Genomic DNA, 21,335 nt, shown 5'->3' with positions numbered 1-21,335 from the left:
GAGAAGAACCCACACACACACACACACTAAAACAACCCTTAAATGCGAGAATAATGGAAAGCAAAATGTCCTACTTTCAACACCACCAAGACCATACTAGTTCACAAAGATACTTATAATTCTTCCATCCAATCAATCCAATCAATTGCAAAAGAAGACGGGGACATGCCTTATTTTTCACGAACCTTCATCGTTCTTCAAAATGGGTTTTTGCTGTAACCAAGAGGAAACATTTCTCGGCCAAACCCCACGAAACAAGAAGAAGATGACCTACTTTGGTGTTCGATGATATCATATGCCCATGCCAAAGCTTTGAAGTTATGTTTTCTGAAGTTCCCAACTTTTCTACCCAAAACGACCATATATGTGTGCAACAAAAAAAATGCTTTAACTTAGTGACACATAAATGATGTTAAAAGTGAGTAAGAGAAAAAGTATCAAAGTATCATTATCCAATGCAAAAGGATAGCGAAAATATGGGTCAAGTAATATGAATGTCATTGCAACACTAACAACAACTACATAAAAGGGGTTGAGGTTAAAGCGTGGGATATAGAAAGAAAATTAGAATGAACCAGACTCATTGATGCGAAGACTGCTTTGTCTATAGATGTTCCTAAAATATGGAACTCTAGTTTTTTTATGCTTCAAAGTGCCCTTAAATATCAATGGGTCTTTACAAGTTTGCACATGGTTGATGAGAATTATAAGTATTGTTTGTCTGAGGAGAAACGAAAAAGAGTGAAAAACTTGTTGCCCTTTTATGAGATAACAAATATGATTTCTGCCACAAGCTACCCTACAACCAACTTGTATTTTTTACAAGTGTGGAACATCCAATCCTTTTAACGGAAAGTGTAAAAGATGAAGATCAAGTTATCAAAGATACAACGTAAAAGATGATAATTAAGTTTGATAAGTACTGGGATAAATATAGCAATGTCCTTGCATTTGAGGCAATTTTAGACTCAAGGATGAAGTTGGATACCTTGGGATATTGCTTTGAGAAGATAGACCCTCTCACTTGGGAAGCAAAGTTAGAGAAGATTAAAGAAAAATTGTACAAGTTGTTCTCTGAATATTGCTCCAAGAATTACACTTCTCCTCTCTTAAAGTGTAAGCATAACGACATTGATACAACATCATCCTCATTTTATCAAGTCAAATGCTTTTCATGTAAGTCATATTACTTTTTGTACTAAATTAATTACTATGCATATACATATTATATGTGTTTTGATTTCAATATTTTAAATTTGTTTGAACTTTGATGATGCTCCTCATTTTTAGGTTACATTAGACTATTGTTTTGTATTTGTACTAATGCAGACTGTGAAGTAGTGACAAATTTATGTTTCATGCTTAGTTGAATATGATCATTGCCTTTGTCTTTATGACAGACAAATTTATTTGGCTTCGTGAATAGTCATATCATTGCCAATATTGAACTGAACCTGTTTGATTTGATTTAGCTAAATTCTTTGTGTTGTGATCATTTTATTTTCTTGTTTAACATATCATTATTATATTCTTAATTGAAGGAGAATTTTATTTGGTAATATAACATTCATATAATGATCACTAAACAAAATCTGGAATAAAAAAAATTAGATCTGATTGTGGGCATCCATTAACACATCTGGGAAAAAATGCAGGTTGGCCCGCCAGCCCACGGCCAGATTATTAATCTCAACCCATTTCTCATAATGGGCCGGGCCGACTCATTTAAATTGGGCCAATATCAGGCCTAGTTGACCCGTTTTGACAACCCTACCGATGAGTAGTTCCTTCATTATAGTTTTTCTTGAATTAAAAGAGCATTTTTCTTCCTGCAGCCCATCATATGATTTAGAACAAATTTTTTAGATTAAATTTTTCATAACATAATACTTTTCAAAACAAACAATTTTTAGAATAGATGAAACGTATTCTGAAAAGAAGAATTTTTCAGGACAAGCTTTTTCTCGCAACACGTTCTCTCCTTTCACCAAGTGGCTGCAGCATGGCACATTGGAGGAAGATATTTTAGTCTTTTTCTTTGTTAATGAGGGTTGTATTTAGTAAAAAGTCTTCCTATGATGATTTAAGGGGCTACAGCTGTTTTAATGGGCACCTATGATGGTTTGAGAATGGACAGTGTCTTCCTGCACCTCCATAGCTTTCTTCCACCACCCTCCTACAAAGAAATTTTCTACTTTGCCATGTTGAGACTGTATAATCTGAAAGCCACTTTTTGTCTTAAGAATTGATAGTGTAATACGAAAGCTTAAAACAGTGTATCAAGGTGCAGGAAGAAACTGACTTGAGAAGGGTGCACGAAGGAACTTAGCCCGTCATTTTTTAGTGCTGTTTCGAACCAAAGTATGATTAAGCATACTGTAGTCAAATCACGTTGCAGAGGACCATGCAAAATATGTTCTAACAGGATATTCAATTTTTTCAGATTGCTCCAGCCTTTCCATCTGTCTCTTGCATCTGTCACTAACAAGCGGTGGTTGTTCAAAGATGTTAAATACGAAAACACTTAGTTTACAATGGTTTACAAAAGCGTATGCAATAGGTTGCTAAATTCAACACTCCTTATATAAAACTAACACTAAAAGATAGAGTTTTCATTTAACTTCAAAATCTTGGCTCAATGTTTCCTATAAACTCCTAATTCAATCTATGATATAATTTGTTCATAAAAATAGCCTCTGATACATTTGACTCTAGGAACGTACATTGTGTATGAAGTAGTGCCTTAAATGAACACTGATATACAAAAAACCAACCGGGGATTTCTCTCCATGAATTTAGTTGTCGAGCCATGTCCCTCCATGCATCCTCCAAAAACTGTAACACGCACAAAAGCGTGAGGGACACGTGGCAAGCAATACAAAGGGTCAGAAAGAACGCAAAAGTTCACGTAATAGAAAGGAGAACATAAAATTAAGAGAGCGCAAAAGTGTGGTATGATTCTCTCTCTGCTGTCATTGTTCCTCAACCTTTGCTCTGCGTCTCTGTCACTGATTTTGTCCCTCCTTTATTCCCTTTTCTGGAATGATTCATTTCTACAATTGCTATACCTCCATTGCACCTCCTTTGTCCTTATCATTACTTTTGTGATTGTTTAATTTGCCCTGTTGATTGTGGTCATACGTAATCTCTTTTGTTAATAGCAGAACAAGTTGTTTTCGTCTATTTAGCACTGTTTCATTGGTGCTTTCATTGATATGAACTGAGGTCAAACACCAGGCGGAGGATCTGCGTTGTTTGTCATTCACGGTGAAGAAACTCAAAGCAGCTCTTGCAGTCCAATCCAAATCGCAGGACACGAAGATGGACCAGATCCAATTGGTGTTGCAGCAAGTTATTTTCCAGTCATGCTCGTGTTACAATAATTTTCGAGTTATTTTGCATGGTTTCCGAGGCAGAATTCTAGTGGCAGAAAACAAAAACACCCTTCTCCGCAGCCACCATTCTTTTGGTTGGAGTAGTGCCAACAATTCTTTCCAGCTGAAATGTAATCCATAAAGGAAAGTAGTTATTATAACGAGAAACAAAAAAGGAAAGAATATAGCAGGACTAGCAGTCTACACACACAGAATATATATATTGAGAGCAAAACCAATTATGTCGCCACAATATCGAAAATTCTCTTTCCCTGTTGCAAAGGTGCAACATATAATAAACATTTTAGATGCGAGAAAATATCCAGAATGTTTAATCAGTTATACGAGTTAACAAAAGTCTACAGGTTGTCGACGGATTTTTTTTGTTAAAGAACAGAGCTCTAGACAGAGAAAATCCATTGAGCTTTAGAGATGAAAAAGCCCATCTATTAACTATAGGCGTACTCAAATCAACAATGTAGCAGTAAGACAAATTAGGAAGCAATAATAAACAAAGCCATCAAATCTCAGTCTCTACATTTACATCTCCGGTTCTACTTTTTACTCAAGTAACAATATAAAGGGGAAACAAAGAGAATAGTATTACCCGAAGCTTGTCGAGGCAGGAAAATAGGACAGTGCAAGTCATATTGTTAGACCCGTAAAGCATATTCACAATCTGCAATAGCAAAAGGATAGCAATGAAGGAAAGGCACATTGTGTTTTTCTGTTTTACGCAATTATAGAAAACAAAAAAAAAAAGGTTCTAAATAGCAGATTATTAATATAAAAACATTTTCAATTTCTCCATAGTAATTAGGAAAAAATGTAGGCAGAGACCTCCGATTCAATTCAAGATATTTGTATTTCCTTTCTTTAAAGGTTTTTATTATTACAAATAGAGATGAAGAGAATGTGATTGGATTGATTCTTATTAAATAATTCCTTATTTTCTTATATTTTTAAGGTTAAACCATGAACACCAAATTTGATGAAATGCATGTTATAGACAGTTGAAGAATAATAAACTGAAGAGGGCGTTTTTGGTTGTGCCTTTTAAAGTCTGTTGATTGTACTGGAGAACAGTTCCAAAATTTAGCCATAATTTATTTATGGACAGGTTTGTTTCCTTATCTATCATAGGAGCCTTTGCATGTTGGATTTTTCAGTTTTCCAACGTTGACCATGCTATAGAACAAGAATGTTCTTTTGAACTCATCTATTTTCTCAATTTCATTCATTAGCGTAGCCACAAGAGGATTACTATTTCATCAGTTTTATACCCCTTAGTGAATTATTTTAGTCAAACCCAAAAAAGAATCTGACTTTACAAACCAGCTTACCTCAGGGTAAAATTCCTTCCTCTCTGGGAGTGAATAAATGATTAAATTCTGAACCCCTCGAATCTGCCATCAAGAAATAAATATTTATTATCAATAAAAATATAAAAGCAGAGGATACACCCCCATAAGATTAAAAACTACGGTGATCAAATACAAATTATGCTTGCACAATTTCCTGTAATGGTCTATACTCTACAGTACACATAGTCCGATGAATTCAACTGATTTTAATTGTTCATTATTCCAATTAAGGTTCAGAGTTTTCATAAACTAATGAAGCCTTCATAAATTTAACTCCTAGATTCAACACATAAGAATTTACTTAATATAAAAATAATATGAACGAATTTATTAATGACATTAAAAATGGGTAACAAATTACAATCATAAAGTGTCATAAAATGAATAAATCACATAAATTCACAAAAAGCTTTGTTCTTGATGTGAAAAGAATTCAAAAGGAAATTCGTTTTTTCAAATAATATTAGTCTAATAAAATACGGTCATTGTTCAATAAAAGTCGGACAACAATTACATTCGATTTGAAACTCATTTATTTCTTTTTTAACTCGAGATTTCAAATGAGTTCACAAGTCTACTCTTTAACTTGTCTCTCAGTTTGGGATAATAAACTCTTAAGAGTTAACTGAAGAGTTTGACAACCTTTTTCTATTTCTATAACTTCAAATTCAACAGTTACTTAAAAATATAATTTGGTTCCGCAAAGATTTGGTTGCTTTCAACCTTGACAATGCATGTCCACAAAAAGTGGCCTGTGTCATCTCTTGACCAATTTGTATGGACAAAAATTCCAGGGACAAAAACAACACAAATTGGCAGTTTCAGGATTAGATGTTCAACCCTTCAGCATGTATGTTGCTGGATGCCATGCCATGAACTTGAAAAAGGGCCACAAATTGTCATTTTTATTTTTTCACAAAAAACATCTATAAAAATAATCAAGGCAGAAAAAAAATGACAAGGAGGGAGAGGGGAAAAAACTATTTCAGTCCATAACCTTATATCTGTGGTAAAAATGAGATCTCTCAGTGTAAAGCATAACTTTTCTACTTCCTTCATAGAACCAAAGACGTGCACGAGAGATATCACTTTGGGTTGTATACCTAAATTAACAAAAAAAGACCAGCCATCAACAGAAGAACTACTAGTAACTTGGGAAAAAAAAGCTACTGCCATATTATTAAATAATATTCAACTATAAAACAAACAACACAATGGCATAATGATGGAAATGGATCCGTACTCCCCAAGCAAACAAAAGGAAGCATTCTGTGACTTTAAGAAATTACGGAGTCGAATAAATTCAAAGTAAGAATTGGTAAACAACATCGTCCCTCCTTGATCTAAATCTTTTATTCTGGGGAAAACCTGCAAGACAATAATTATTGATAGTTATTTAAATGATCCAATTGTCAAAAAATGTATAATAACAAGCACATAATGGTTATACCACTTGGACCATCCTAAGGCGCCTATTTAAAGAAATTCAACAGAGAAATTTTGGTCACGACAGAGTAAAAGGATATGCATAAAATAAAGACTTCTACCAAGGTAAGCTTTAGTAATTGACACACAGATGCATCATTACTAAACACAAATAAGGCATAGCAGTCCTAAGCAAAGAATGATTAAACTACTTTTCATTCAATGAGGGATAATAAGCAATATTCCTCTAATGTCCATAATTACACAGATAATAGCAATTAAAAGTAAAACCACCTTTTTGCTATATTGTATTTATCTCATCTTTCACACGTGACTTATTTAAACTGCATTATTAACACATTGCCATGAGTAAGAAAAAATTTAAACTGCATTATTAACACAATGCCATGAGTAAGAAAAAATTAACTGACGAGTTAAGAGTCCGGGAGTCACTACTCTTACCCTAATCCAATATGGCCTAATAAATACAAGCACAATAATTCAAAAATAATCATTCAAGGACATAATCAGTTCATTGCTATTGTTTGATATGAAATCCTAAGATTTAGTTATAAATTCAGATTATAAACATTCCTACTGCTTCTAAAAGTAATGCTTCTAAAAGTAATGGTGGAAGAAAGAACATATTTGGGTCGAAATGAATTAGAGTGAACATTAAATGAGAAGGGCATGTGGCAAAAATATTTTCATTAGAAATCATGGAGACAGGACCCGGACAGTGGCTTCTTAACACCGCAAAGTTTAGTAACAATGGAAATCCATATTATAGTTTGGCATACAGGCTTATTTGAGCAATGGTTTTCACACTTATAGGTTACTGTTAGAATAAATAGTCTTCAATAGGATGATTTATTGTAAAATACTATGTGCTTTGTACTAGACCTAAGTCCTAGATGTATCTTTTCCCTCTCACACATTGTATCTGATGTATATCCCAAGTTCATTCTGATGAAATTCCAGAAAAGAGGAATGCACTCTCTCAAATTCATTCTATATTCCTGTGTACCTTTCTCAAGTGTTACAATGGTCATTTGAAATCTGGCTTGAGCCAAGTTATTCAAAAAAAAACATCAGTGACATCAAATTCTCAGTATGGATAGATAGTTCTCCAAAACCAATTCAACATATCAATATTTTAAAAATCACAAATCCAAAATGCATACCTTTGTAATAAAATAATCAAAACGGGCATCATCAGCTTGTACTATCGAGTCTACATCAAATCGTTCATAAATCTACAGGGTTCAAAATTTAAATGAAGTGTTAGCTCAATATTAGAGTGAGGCACAAACCTACAGTAATAAATCTGAATATAAATTGATGACACTGAACAAAAAATTAATTGCCTGACCACAATAATCAAGAAGAAAAAGAAATGATGCAACGTTAGTACATTAAATTAACTAATCATGAAAAGAAAACCAATTAGTTTGTTCACAGATCCTTGAAACGAGTATATTAGCACCCTACTTTTCAAATTATTGAACATCGATTAAAAGATGCTAATTTTGATATTACAGTCATTCCTAAGGATTTACAAAGAAAATAAACCATCTTCAAAAATATTACTTATTTTTTAATTATTTACAGAGTATATAACAACAATAAAATGTGTATAGCAAGGAAGATAATATTATATAAGTGACTTGTTTTTCTTATGTACTGTACTGTTTAATAGTAAAAAAGAATGAATACTTTTCCTATATACTGTCTAGTAATAAAATCCAAGGTAACTGAAGTGCAATAACATTGCCAACTAGACCTTAATTGCATCACAATTGTATATGACCAAAACGCAGAATATTTATTCAAGCAGCCAGCAATACTAAAAAAGATTACTTGTCTTATTTCCGGTAACACTTTGTGTAAGACACCTTTGAATTCACACATCAGTTTCACCTGCAGGTATCAAATAGAAGTACTGATGACTAGAATATTTAAAAATTAAAAAGAAACAATATCTTTTGTGTAATTGCCTCAGGAAGGGAAGACACATGCATGAACATAATTTGATTATCGTTTTCATTTCACAAGGCATATCAACGATGTCCTCCATAAAAAAGTCTGAAAGATTGAGAACTTTTCAGTCATGATGCATCTTTAACTTTAAGCCCTCCAAGGTTGAAGGCTACCAACAGAAAATAGCAGCCCACCACCACACAAAAACAAAAATTGACTAGCCCTATGGCTGATCATGATTCTACTGAAAAGCAAAAGTGTGTGCATGTGTATTGCGTTCAGAAAAAGACAAGTTTTAAAATGTACATAAAAAGGATTGCTCATTCTTAATTCTCGAAAATTGACAACAGGGATGCAAAAGCATTGACAATCACGAAACAAAGACCGCTCAAATTCAAATTAGAACTGACAATGAAAATAAGATTGCAATAAATAAATAAATAATGAAGGTTGGAATAGAAAAAGATGATAAAGGCAAATATGACAGACAAATAATGTTCACAAACAGAAGACTGAGTGAAGAGGACACACACTCCAATAAAAATAAAAAGAAACAATAAAGAGTAGATGAAGTATTGCTATTCAAGTACATAATCCCTATCCCACAAAATACTGGGTGCAGATTCCTATTTCTAAATCCCTAAAGTATTGCAATTTAAAAAGGGAAAAAAACAAGAAGAAATTCAATTGTGTAAGATGGCCAATCTCTGCCATATCAACCATATCGTTGATGCAGTTTAAATAGCCAATGGTAAAATGCTGGAAAGCAAAAGCCATCAATGACGAATTGCAGTTCTACTAAAATCCAGTGCTGTAAAGAAATGGCATGGTAACAATACAAAAACCTTGAACCTATGAAAAAGCTAGGCAGTGAAACCATATATCTTACATACCTTCCCTTCATAATTAACACAATGATGATTGAATGAAGCATTTATATCTGCAACAAGGAAATGCAGAGGTTATAATAGACTTCGCTATGTTTCAAATGTTCACAAAAAAATGGATCGAATGAGAACGTCATAACTCGGCACCCTATATATCAAGGTGCAATGCAGCATAAGTTTAACAATTTCAGAAAAGGAAAATTAAAAAATCAAAATTTCACCAATGTAATCGAAAACTGATTATTATGATAATTGTAATGTAAAATGTAAACACAAATAGACAAAATCATGCACGCAAAAAGGCGAGATGGATGGACCTTGTGAAACAAAAATAAAAACTACATTTTTGTAGAAACTAACATCCCATTATTAAACAGAATTAAAAGGTAAAATGTTGCAAATACATATGCTCAACGGATTTAGCTTCCTCTATAAAAGGTAAAGGCAAACAGAAGAATAATGTAAATTTTCTCTCAAAAGGCATCACTACAAGAAGCAAGGATCATTACCTGGATTCGAATAAAAACCCAGTATTATTGTTTGCCTGTAAAATCTTGCGTGATCATCAAGATACCTAAAAATATACAAATCTCAAAATTCTGGTGTAGAAAAACCCTTCCTCCATCTCACACGACAAAAACATATTGACAGATATATAACGCCAAAACTCAAGCAATTGAAATGTAAAAATGATGGTACTGAACAGTTCTTAAAGTATTGTACACAATATTCCCCAAGATAATTTAAATTGGCAGAGCTATGAAACATAACTCTACCAATCACAATAATGGTTTTGGTGAGAAATGTAAGATAGTTTTTACAAACAAAATACCACAATGGCATGGTTGAAAATGGAAAACCTCCAATTCTCCATAAAAACACCACTACGACTTGAAGCAGACCCTTCATTATAATTTATTCTGTTAGCTTCATCTAAAGATAAATAGCTCCAATTATTTAAGTGCTAATATTTGCTATGTGCTAAATTAAGAAAATGAAAACAAGGGAAAAAATTGTAGGTCAACACTAATATAGGAGTAAAAAAAATAACACAACTTTAGCATAGGATAGTTACAATAGAATATACCAAGGTCTAATGCGCATTACATCTGTTCCAGGTTGCTTGGATGGTAAGCGGTTCAAGTGTTCAATAATTGTATGCACATGAGACCAATTCTGGCAAGTTTTAAACATCAATGAGAAACAACATTCATATAGTAGTCAAAATAACGGGACAATCAATTTGTTACAGTAATTTAAAGGAAGAACACTACAGACCTGCATTGATATTACATCTGCATGATCAATAATCAGAACCTGTTTAGAATAAATAATACTGTCAACTACATATTTTATGCCCCACATGCAGGGTAACTACATATTGAGATAGATTTGTTATTAATTAAATATGATCTAACAATTACAGTTAGGAAAACTTACCTCTATGGATGAAAGAAAATCTACATCTTTTTCCTTGTTAATCCCAACCTCCTCAATTTTCTAGAAAATTGAACAATTTGATGTTATAAGCAATACGTTTGTAAAAGATTCAGCACACATTCATAAGACTAAGGATAACTAATAAATAAAAACTCTTTAGATTCATATTTTAGAAAAGGAACAAAATACGGAGAAAATTTAAAATAAAAAAAAAGCATGTGTATGTATTTTATACTTTAGTAGAAAAGCCACACGATAATAAGCAACTGTATTACAATGAAATTATAATTTTCAAAATCAAAAGTTGGGTCTCTATACTTGACATAATTTTTATTTTTATTTTTAGTTTAAAAAACACTACATCTTTCTCTTAGAGGAAAGATGTTTATGAATCAGCCCCTAGCATTGGCCTGAGTTATAACAGTTTCAGACTTTTCTTCCTTGGATTAGTTATTGTTTTGTCCTACATCTAATCATACCATCTCCGTAGAGATGGTAGAGAACACATAAAAATCTAACAGTGTCAATGGTTCATAAATAAAATACCAGGGACTTCTTCATAAATATTTTTTTCCAAGGACAAAAATGTAGACTTATTTATACAGCGACTAAAATTAAAAAAAAAAAGATGTGTTGGGTATATGGACTAGATTTTTAGTTTAACGTATAAGGAAAAGTTAACTTCTGCTTAATTACACAATGGTATAGAAGTTTTCTGATGATTTTATACAAAGTGGTGATGAGATTGACTGCTCTGTATTTTTTATTTTTATGTAGAGTTGATAGTAGCTCGACTTTTTCCATTATTATAAGAAGTAAAATTAAAAGGTTGCACTGTAACAACTAGGACAGAAGTTGTTTATTATTTAGGGTCACTCGCCAGAAAAACAATAGAACCAATTCATTGTGTATGTAGGAAAATTATGGGGATTGTCGCCTCAAAGGATAATATCATATTCATATACAATGTTTTTAACAAACAACTGGATACAAAATGGCCCAAACTTTATCTTATAAAATAAATGCAAATAGATACTAACAAACGGCATTAGAATACCTAATACCTTTTACTTATACCACAAGGAATATGAACTTGAAGGTTGGACACAATGCCCAAAACGGAATAAAGTTAATTCCCAACAAATATGAAGTTAATCTAAAAAACATGTAAAGGGGGCAAAAGAAATCTCTAGAGTCAGATATGAATAAAAAAATTAAAATAAACAGAAATAAAAATGCTTACATTAACCAAGCATAGTGCTGAAGCAATAATAATGTCTGAGGTATGGAAATCACTGAACAATTTGATTGTCTTCCTGTAGAAAACAAAAGCATAAAAGTTAAATTAGAACTAAAGTATCATCTCATGTTGCAAGTCACAACAAATAGAAACTGAAAAATCATCTTCCCATGGGTTGAGGATGCTATAGTAATATCGTGCATATGTAACTAAGCAGCGTACTAATACATCCCTTTTTGTCTGAAATAGTTATTTGAAAGGAACCATACATAAAATTTTCTTTTTTCTAATAAATGTAACGGAATAAATAGGGAGTGAGCAAATTGATTTTAGCATGGGCAGTTAAGAGAAAGAGTAGCAGAGATAATGGAAGAATACAGTTCAAGAAGTTAAACATTTGGAATAATCTAAAATGATAGTATAGACGGTCTATAATGACGGTTGTCCTATACCCACATGTTCACTAAATCACTGAGAGTCTCATTGATCGGAATTTGTATTATAGAATACAAGCTGCCTAGCCTTAATAATTTATAGTGCCCTGCCCTCACTTACTGGAGGAATACAGCAGAATAAGTTAAAAAATTGGAAGAATTTAAAATGATAGTATACACACATTGATGTCTTATAACAGCATATGTTAGTTATTTATAATCACATAATAGGGTACAAGAGAATAAATCCTGGATATAAAGAATATATGCAATAAATGTCACTATTCAAAATACTTTTCTAACTCTTCTACAAAAGCTGAACTAAACCATATATGTCATGAACCAAAATTATTACAAATGTAACCAGCATGAGAGTCTGAATGACTTAGTCAACATGTCAAATAGATCACTAGGGCTAAAGAAGTCATTTCTGATTTTCCCTAACGCCTTTCTCTCCTGTTGAAAGCTTTGGTGACTAAACAAATAACACAGGATCTTTGGTACCATGTTCAAATGAGAGAAACTGAGAATAAATATAATGAATTTCATGCGCGGCATACACATGATTATTCTTATACATAATAAGGAATAGATAAAATAATAAGGCACAAAATTAATATGTAATAATGGAAAATACTAGGTAAGATATTTCCCTAAATCATATCATATCTCCTTATTTTGTGTAACCAAATCATATCTCTCCCTCCCCCCTCAAGTTAGAGCATGTGTCATATAAAACAAGCTTATTACAAATGTCATCAACACAAGATCCCCTCAGAGATTTAATGAACTCGTCAGTCAATATGTTGCTAGAGCTGACAAAGTAAAAATGATAAAGCTAATAGATATTTCCAAACATGACTTTCTCATTGTCAAAGTAACAACCAATCTTATGTTTTATCCTTTCAAATCATATCATCAACACCCCACCTGAAGTTGGGATGTATTATGTATCCAGAGAGAGAAACTGGATAGATGACATTGTGGCCGTCTGAAAGCAAAAATTACTCAGAGGACAAGATGGTTGTAGGAAAAGAAAACAAATCAGAGTACATAACAGTTACTGTCGGCAAACAAAAATGCTCAAAGGACACCCAACTACCAAAAGCAAAGATGCTCAAAGAACATGACGGTTGTCAGAAAGCAAAAGTGCTCAGATGACAAGGCGGCTGCAAGAAAGTAAAAGTCTCAGAGTGTGGCAGGCAACTCCAAGGGAGTAAAATTGTTCAGAAGGCAAGACATATGTCGAACAGCAAAAATAGTCCTCGCACAAGGTGAAGCCAGTCGTGGTCGCTGGCCGGAAAGAGCTCACCAAAAAAAAGAAACTCAATAGAAAAAGCTTGCCAAATAAGTGATGGAAGCTAAAAATGTGCAATGGGCTCAAAGCGAAAGCACCGCTTTGGATTTCCATCTCTTTAGATTCTTGATAAAATGTTGTAAGGATCAGTGACGAAATAGATCATGAGAGAGAAATGCAGAAGGAATATAAATAATTTCATGTGTTGTGTACACTCAAGTATTCCAATTCTAATTTATAACAAACAAAAGATACAATAATACAATAATAAAGAACAAAACCAATATCTAATAATGATTTCCCTATCAAATTGTATCATATCTCTCTATTTAATGCAATCAAACCTTCAACATCTCCAATACAAAGTGAGAATCCATCCATGAAAAACTAGATTTGATGAAATATAAAGAGTGTTTAGATTATCAAAGACAATTTAGTATCTTGAATGTCTCCAAACATTAGTTGTTAGAGAGGTTGCCAAAGTCATGAAGTCTCAATTGTAGTTATAACTAATATCAAACTTCGATATTCGATCTAGCAACAATACTCTGCTTCTTGCTCTCAATTAGATCACATTTCCACCAATATGAACAGATTACCCTGTTGGAGATCTCACATCGAATAGAGATAAAAACAAATTTACACCACAAGTGGATGCAAATCACACCTTACAGGCTGGTTTTGACACTAGAATAACAAACAATTGGTGGAAATGCCCAAAAGTGGATATCCTATCAAATGGTGATCCTACCCAATTGGGACTAGAATAACAAACAATTTTGGCATTGAAATAATCTTAATATCATAGTCCATGTTCAGGTGCACTTCTTATGCACCAAAGAATAAATTCATTAAACAATGCTACACTATAAGTGTATAATTACCTCGTGAATTTGATGCCAATCATGAAGTCATCCTCGTTATTTCCACCAAAAAGCATTTGAAAGTCAGATGCTTTGGAAGACTTATGAGGTTTCGCATTTTTCGTCGTCAACATTTTCTATATCACTTGTATGTTCTTCACTTCCAAATTTAGTGGTAAAACGATCCTTATGTTCAACATTGACCTGAAAAAATGAAAACAATTACCATAAAGGACCAAAAGAATTATTTATTTTTCTCAAGGAAAATACAATTAGGTACGAGAGATAATATTAACAAGTAACACTAGTATCAATGAAACAAACAAAATTTCAGTTTAAAGTTACATTTATATGCAATATTTTGGCCTACAAAGTAATAATGAAGGTTCAATACACACATCTATCCCTCACATTAGAATTTTGCCACCAATGAAATTTGACATGCATTAAAGTCAATAATATGAATTGGTTATATCCATTACACAAACATTTGTTGACCTTCTCACATTATGAACTACTCACCAAATGAATCTTATCTTGAATATCTTACTTTCAAGCGGGAATTTGCTTTTGCACTGGTCTTGACTCTATCAAATGGTGTCTTTTTCCATGTTTTTCATTTCCTTTGTTAATTGTTCCTGTGTTGGCTGTGAGACACTAAACCCCAAAAATGGGTTGTGTACCCATTCATAATATTTCTTGATTCTTCTTGTGTTTCCTTTGGTATGCACCGATTATAATCTTGTTTCTATTCATTTTTATTGTTCAATCTAAATTGTTGAATTGTTCTATATGTTCCATTGAATTACCAAGACCAAAAGAGACAAGAAAATAAGTTTCATACCCATACATGTGATTTAATCCATGAAGCTCTCTTAATTTTAAGCTCCTTTTGGGAAACTAAGTGTAATTAACTGAGTATTATCATGTTTTATCTTAAAAAGTAAACTTAAACTGAACTCAACCTTACAAAACCAACTTGTAAGATGATAAGATTTTCATCCACTTATATATAATAATTTGGTCACATTTATAGTCAATCTAAAATCTCCAACTCATCCTCACATGCCAACAACTATACATCTCAAGCGTGGAAATAGATATTTATGAGTGATCTGATAACAAATAACGAATAGCAAAAAAAGCCCAACAACCCCTAATAAGATAAACTCATATAGCATCTTAGAAATGGACTTTAAGTCTAACTCAACCTCACAAAACCAATTTGTAAAGTAATAGGTTTGCACCCACTTATATATTATAATTTGATCACATCTTTAATGGATATGGGATCTCCAACATTTTCTATCATTTCTATGTTTTACTTTGTTCATGAGTTCTTGCTAGATCATTATAAAACAACGCATGGAGATAGATCTAGTTTTCTATATTTGAAAATCAATTGTATTCATAGTTTGACAGATCATATACTTCCTTAATACATACCTAGCTTATATCAACAAGTAAAGACATGGATAAATTTTATGCCATTATACTTTATTGGTGTGTCATTTCAGTTAACTCATTATGCTTGGCATGACTATACTTTATAAAATATATTAGAAAGTGAGAATACCAACATACCTTGTAAGCTGAAGGTGTAAGATGTATAAGCCTCTTTACAACACGATACATAATACTTGCTAATGGCAATAATATTAAAACCTAGAGAAACACAGAAGTATACATAAAATATGCTTAGCAATCATTAAATAAGAGCTTACTTTTAACTTAAGGTTCATTTAAAAGGAATACTAAGTTTATCAAGAACTACCACAAGAAACTGAAAGCATATATACATGAAGATATGTTTAGCATTTCTTAAAAATAGAAGCTTACTTTTAACTTTAAGTTCATTTCAGAGGAATATTAAGTTTATCAATTAAACAATCAACAAAGAATTGGTGAAAGGGGGGGAGTATTATCAAATCCACCGTGAAATATGAATTTCAAGTAAAGAAATCTATTAATTATAAGGTTAAATAAGTTTTTTATACTTCCAAAATTGACCCATGTTTAAATTTGCACCTCTAAAAAATTTTCAATATTGTTTATACCAAAATTTAATAAACATGCAAATTTGGTCCTGACACTAAATTTATTACTCTTGAATTAATTGTGTTGACATGCCACACTAGTAAGATATTGCTAGGTATGCTTGCGTGTGACACTGTCCAAATAAACAAAAGTAACAAAATAACTATTATGACCAAATTCACTGGGAAAGAATTGGAAGTATCAATATTAATACAAACCACCAATTTTGAAGGCATCAAAAACTTATTTAACCCTTAAAAATGTTAAGAAATAAAATGCTTCTTTTGGACTTGTTTTCATATGACAGAAGTCAAAAGTACTAGAAAAAATAGATTGGAGAATACTGATTGCGTAATGCTATTAAAGTAAAAATAAAATAAAAATATTCATCATAACAAAACAATTAAGAACCTTTACCTTTGGTCGAGTAAAACCTTGATCTCGAAATTTATCACTTTCAGTATACTCTTTAAGCTTGGTCAGTTTGGCATCATTTTTTTTCACAGAGTCTCTAGTTCTGAAGACATGATTGAGCTGTGCATAAAAATCACTATATCAAAGACGTTCAGAAAGTCCATAACTTCATATAGAATGATACAGAAATATACTTACAGAATGCATTATGTATGCATCCATAATGCTTGCATCTTCGAGGCCTTTGAAATAGAAAGGCCTCTTATTACAGTAAAGTATATCCCGGTAGCTGCTGCCTGAAACCAAGTCAACATGAAGTCAATGCCAACAAAATTATAAAAAATAATTAAAAGTGCAAAAGTCATTTGTTTCTTTTTGGTTTAGCATTTTGCTAATTTCCCTCTACAACCAAAATGTAATCCCCCATCAGACCAAATGCCCAATAGAAAATAGAAGAAATAGTAAATTTTCTGAATACACAGAATTTACAATCACGGGAAGACAGTGGAAAGATTTAGGCCATTAATGATTAAGATTTCAAATGCACAACATATTGTAATTGATCATTATCATTCACAATCAACTTACAAAGGGAGAAAAACATGCTTTGTTTAGGTGAACTGATATCTTTGCCCCCAGATGTCTTGTAGACATCCATCCAATGCTCAGACAACTTTGCCTTGAGACCATGACAAGAACTGATATCCAAATCCTAAACAAGAAAGCAAGAGATAACAATGTAATATGTACTTCAAGGCATACAGCCAAATGAAGGATGAGAATATCTATTATTATCCAAAGATTATGAACTTTTGTGCATGTTGGTGGATTTTATACATAATACAGAATTACAATAAAGCCAAGATATGTGCCAGAGCCAACCATTCCTTCAAGGCTACAGACTGGCAAATGGCTATGAAAATGTGCTAAATTTTGCATTTTCAGAGGTTGGAAGACATGAAATCTTAGATATACAAAAAGAATATTTTAACATGAAATACCTCCATAATGTTCTCTCCAGTTCCTATCCATTTACAATTTTTCATACCAACAGCTGGAGTCTCCCAGCTAAATTTCACATTACTTTTGCAGTCAATTTCTTCTTTCGATAAATTATGTTGCAAATGTAAATCAAAAGAGCTGCATGGAACAAAAATGTCAGATTAAAGGACGGCTAAGCTAGAATAAAAATCAAAAGTATATACAATTGATGTAGAACGATCCGGTGCATGGTTGTCAAAATCACGACCCAAAACGTAGAACGATCCATGAATAATTGATTCACAAAATAAAAAACTATACACTATTATTAGGTGCAAATATACTACGTATGTATAATACAGTATTCAAAAATGAAGATTCTGTAAGAAACAAGTAACATTTAGACAGTGCATACCAAAAATGGCAATGTGAAATCAGTAATATATTATGCATCAAAGAAACTTAATAAACATTGGCAAGAGAAATTACTGAGTACATGTTAAGGACCACCATGGCAAAATTATAAGATCACAAATAGTTAGACACTTAAAGACAGTAATTATTATGCAGAACGTCTAACTCCAATTAATCACAAAAAGAATAAGTAGAAGATAAAGATTAGCAAGAGAAATTACTGAGTACATGTTAAGGACCACCATGGCAAAATTATAAGATCACAAATAGATAGACACTTAAAGACAGTAATTATTATGCAGAACGTCTAACTCCAATTAATCACAAAAAGAATAAGTAGAAGATAAAGAGAAAAAATAATGTAGTTCATAAAAGATAATGACAAGACGAATAATATATATTGCCAAAAATAATAATATGGAGGAAAATATAATGTTACACAAAAACAATATTTAAACAAAGTCAGTCCAATTAATTATAATTTATGATACTAACTTTTTGTCTGATGCAGCATCTTCATTTTCATCCTCATTTTCAAGATTACTATCATCATAATCATTCCCATCGTCCACATCAAGAAAATACATCTGACAAATAAATTGTTAGCAAAGCAGAACCAATCACAGAAGCAATACAAATGAAAGTACCTCTATAAAGCATAATAAATGTAGCAAACATTTTTAACTCCAATAATTATATAAATGAAGATGATGAGACTCACATCTTCTTCAGCAATAGCTTCTCCAGGAACAGTTAATGGCACAGGTTCAGGGCCCAATTCCTTTTTGTAGACTTTTTGCATTTCTTCTGCAACAGCAGAAGCTAATGTATCCTGGTTTAACAGGAACAAATTTAAAATTGTCAATCAAGATTCATGACAAAAAAAGGAATCAAAATAGCAGGGAAAAGTGTCATTTATTCTGAAACTACCTGGTGACTTTCAAACGAGGGATTGAAAGAGCAGCCTGGAGGATCAACCTCTACTTCTGGAATGAGAGTAGGCTTTGATACCTGTAAATAAGGTAGCCATCATATTATGAACTAAAGCACTGAAAGAAGGTAGCCATCATATTATGAACTAAAGCACTGAAAGATAGAATGAAATATGAAATCCACAGATTAGAATCAGCACTGAAAATATACCTTTTTCACTTGCTTGTTATCCTCACCTGCATGATGATATCAGATAAAACCATGTTTAACATCCATAATTATCACAAAAAAGTAACCAAAACATTGAATGATAAACATAGAAGGTACCTTTATCATTCCATAGATCAAACATGGTAGACTCATCCTGAACATTGTTAGAAACAAGAAATATCAATAAAAAAACTCTACATTGGGTTTGAGACAAAAAGCAAAAAATAAATAAATAAATAACCCCTCCTTTATGTCCACACAGATTTGCATAGCCAACTCCTCCTACTATTACTCCGTCCTTTCTGCATTAATGTACAACATACTGACCTTATTATCATCTTGATTGACCACTTTCACATCAGACACAGTTTTCCGGTTTTTAGAACACTTTTTCTGTAGCAGACTATCACAGTGCAGCACTCTCTCCCTGTGCTTCTCGATCTTCTTCTTCACCGCAAGATCTATAAGTTTAATCATATCATTTAAATTAGGCAAACCCAATGTATCCAGGGATGAACAAGAACTATAAGCTGTAAACCATTCTGATGAAAAAATACAGTTTTTTTCATAACAAACACCTAAGCAGAAGCACTATAAACATAAATCCTCATTACATAAATAAGGTATTATGTATGGTTTTATATTTCTTTTTTAAGATGAAATTACTAAGAAATATGTCAAATGTATACTATTTTAGATTTTAGATTTAGAAACCACAGGTATCCTCCGGAGAATGTCATCCAGTTCAAGTTAATAGAATAATCCACGCTAATTAACTCATGGTCAGTGAGTGAGCCAACGTTATACTTCAAATTAAAATGAAAATTCTACCAATAAATTATGTCAAGCTATTTCAACTTTAAGTTGGTATACTATAATGAAACCTCAGTTTCCAACAAAATTGAAAGAAAAAATCATATGAAGAAATCTTATTCAAATCATGGTAAAACGTTGATAATTATAATCGTTAATTTTCCAAATTAATTTTATTTTTTGTGTAATTTAGACGTGACCACTCACATCAAAACTAACAATAAAAATGACGATTTTCAGATACAGGCAACATGTACGATAAAAAAGAAGCACACCCAGAAAAGAGAAAGCGAGAAAGAAATTAAGAAATTACCTTTGGACTTGTCTTCGTAAAAGAGGGAATCACTGGAAAGGGCTTGAAGAGAGCCACCAGAAAGAGCGTCCTTCGTTGATTTCTCGAAGAAATCTTCTATCTCTTCGGTGCTGATGTTGGCCCTCCACGCCTTCTTACCCTTCCTTGACCCTTTTGCTTTCTTCCCCATTCTCAACTCTGCAACGCAATGGCTTCACTCCACTTCAAGTTTTTTGCTGGTGAATTTCAAAGACCGGGGTTTTCGGAAAAAATGGCGGCAGAACACAACGAGGTTTATGTTGTTAACTTGGTTTGCAAAGGCTAGCCTTCCGGCTCTCTAATTCGGGCCTATAAATAATAAATAATCTCAGCCCAATATGATAACCTTATTTTTCTCTCACTTAATTTATAAATTCCTTAATAATAATAATAGAATAAAATATTCCTTTTATCCTTTAATTTTTATAAAAAAGTTAACTAAATTTCATCACCTAAAAAATTTAAATATTCAAATTAATTAGAATACTTTGATGTATAAATTAAAAAAAAGTATTAACGTCTGATTAAATCATTGTAAAAAATTAAAAGATTAAATTTAATTAAATAAATTGAATAATGTAATTCAATTTTTTATGAAAATTAGTAGACCAAAGTAGGATTTTAATCATAATAATACAGTTATAAAAGAATAAGATAAGTGTATTTATATATATATATATATATATATATATATATATATATATATATATATATATATATATATATATATATATATATATACACGTGTGTGTATGTGTGTGAATTAATAGGGTAAGTATATAAATAAATAAATTATAACCTATGAGAAAAGGTAAATTCAATCATACCTTGAAAAAAAATATTATGTAATCTCTTCAAACCATGGATGACATTCAGCTATATCACCGTAAGGAAAAGC

At 32.1% G+C, this 21,335-nt stretch overlaps 1 pseudogene across 1 annotated transcript; it reads right to left on the bottom strand.

Moving 5' to 3' along the window:
* Positions 1 to 2,580: 2,580 nt before the first annotated feature.
* On the bottom strand, positions 2,581 to 20,725 carry LOC114193170 (protein NUCLEOLAR FACTOR 1-like; annotated as a pseudogene). Its single transcript, XR_014984232.1, has 26 exons — positions 20,420 to 20,725; positions 19,621 to 19,754; positions 19,411 to 19,447; positions 19,294 to 19,319; positions 19,081 to 19,161; positions 18,872 to 18,982; positions 18,646 to 18,737; positions 17,757 to 17,895; positions 17,344 to 17,467; positions 16,954 to 17,051; positions 16,759 to 16,875; positions 15,889 to 15,969; positions 14,326 to 14,508; positions 11,714 to 11,786; positions 10,471 to 10,530; positions 10,309 to 10,347; positions 10,118 to 10,206; positions 9,540 to 9,604; positions 9,037 to 9,083; positions 8,024 to 8,083; positions 7,348 to 7,419; positions 5,982 to 6,106; positions 5,736 to 5,841; positions 4,718 to 4,780; positions 3,982 to 4,053; positions 2,581 to 3,498 (listed from the first exon to the last, which is right to left on the bottom strand). The product of XR_014984232.1 is annotated as a protein NUCLEOLAR FACTOR 1-like (transcript).
* Between the last annotated feature and the right edge of the window lie 610 nt (positions 20,726 to 21,335).

The sequence above is a fragment of the Vigna unguiculata genome, chromosome 8 (assembly GCF_037176805.1).
Source record: "Vigna unguiculata cultivar grain cowpea cultivar isolate G323 ecotype 2 chromosome 8, ASM3717680v1, whole genome shotgun sequence".
Lineage (NCBI taxonomy): Eukaryota > Viridiplantae > Streptophyta > Magnoliopsida > Fabales > Fabaceae > Vigna > Vigna unguiculata.
The sequence above is the reverse complement of the archived record's forward strand: the minus strand, read 5'-3'. Positions and strand labels throughout refer to the sequence as shown.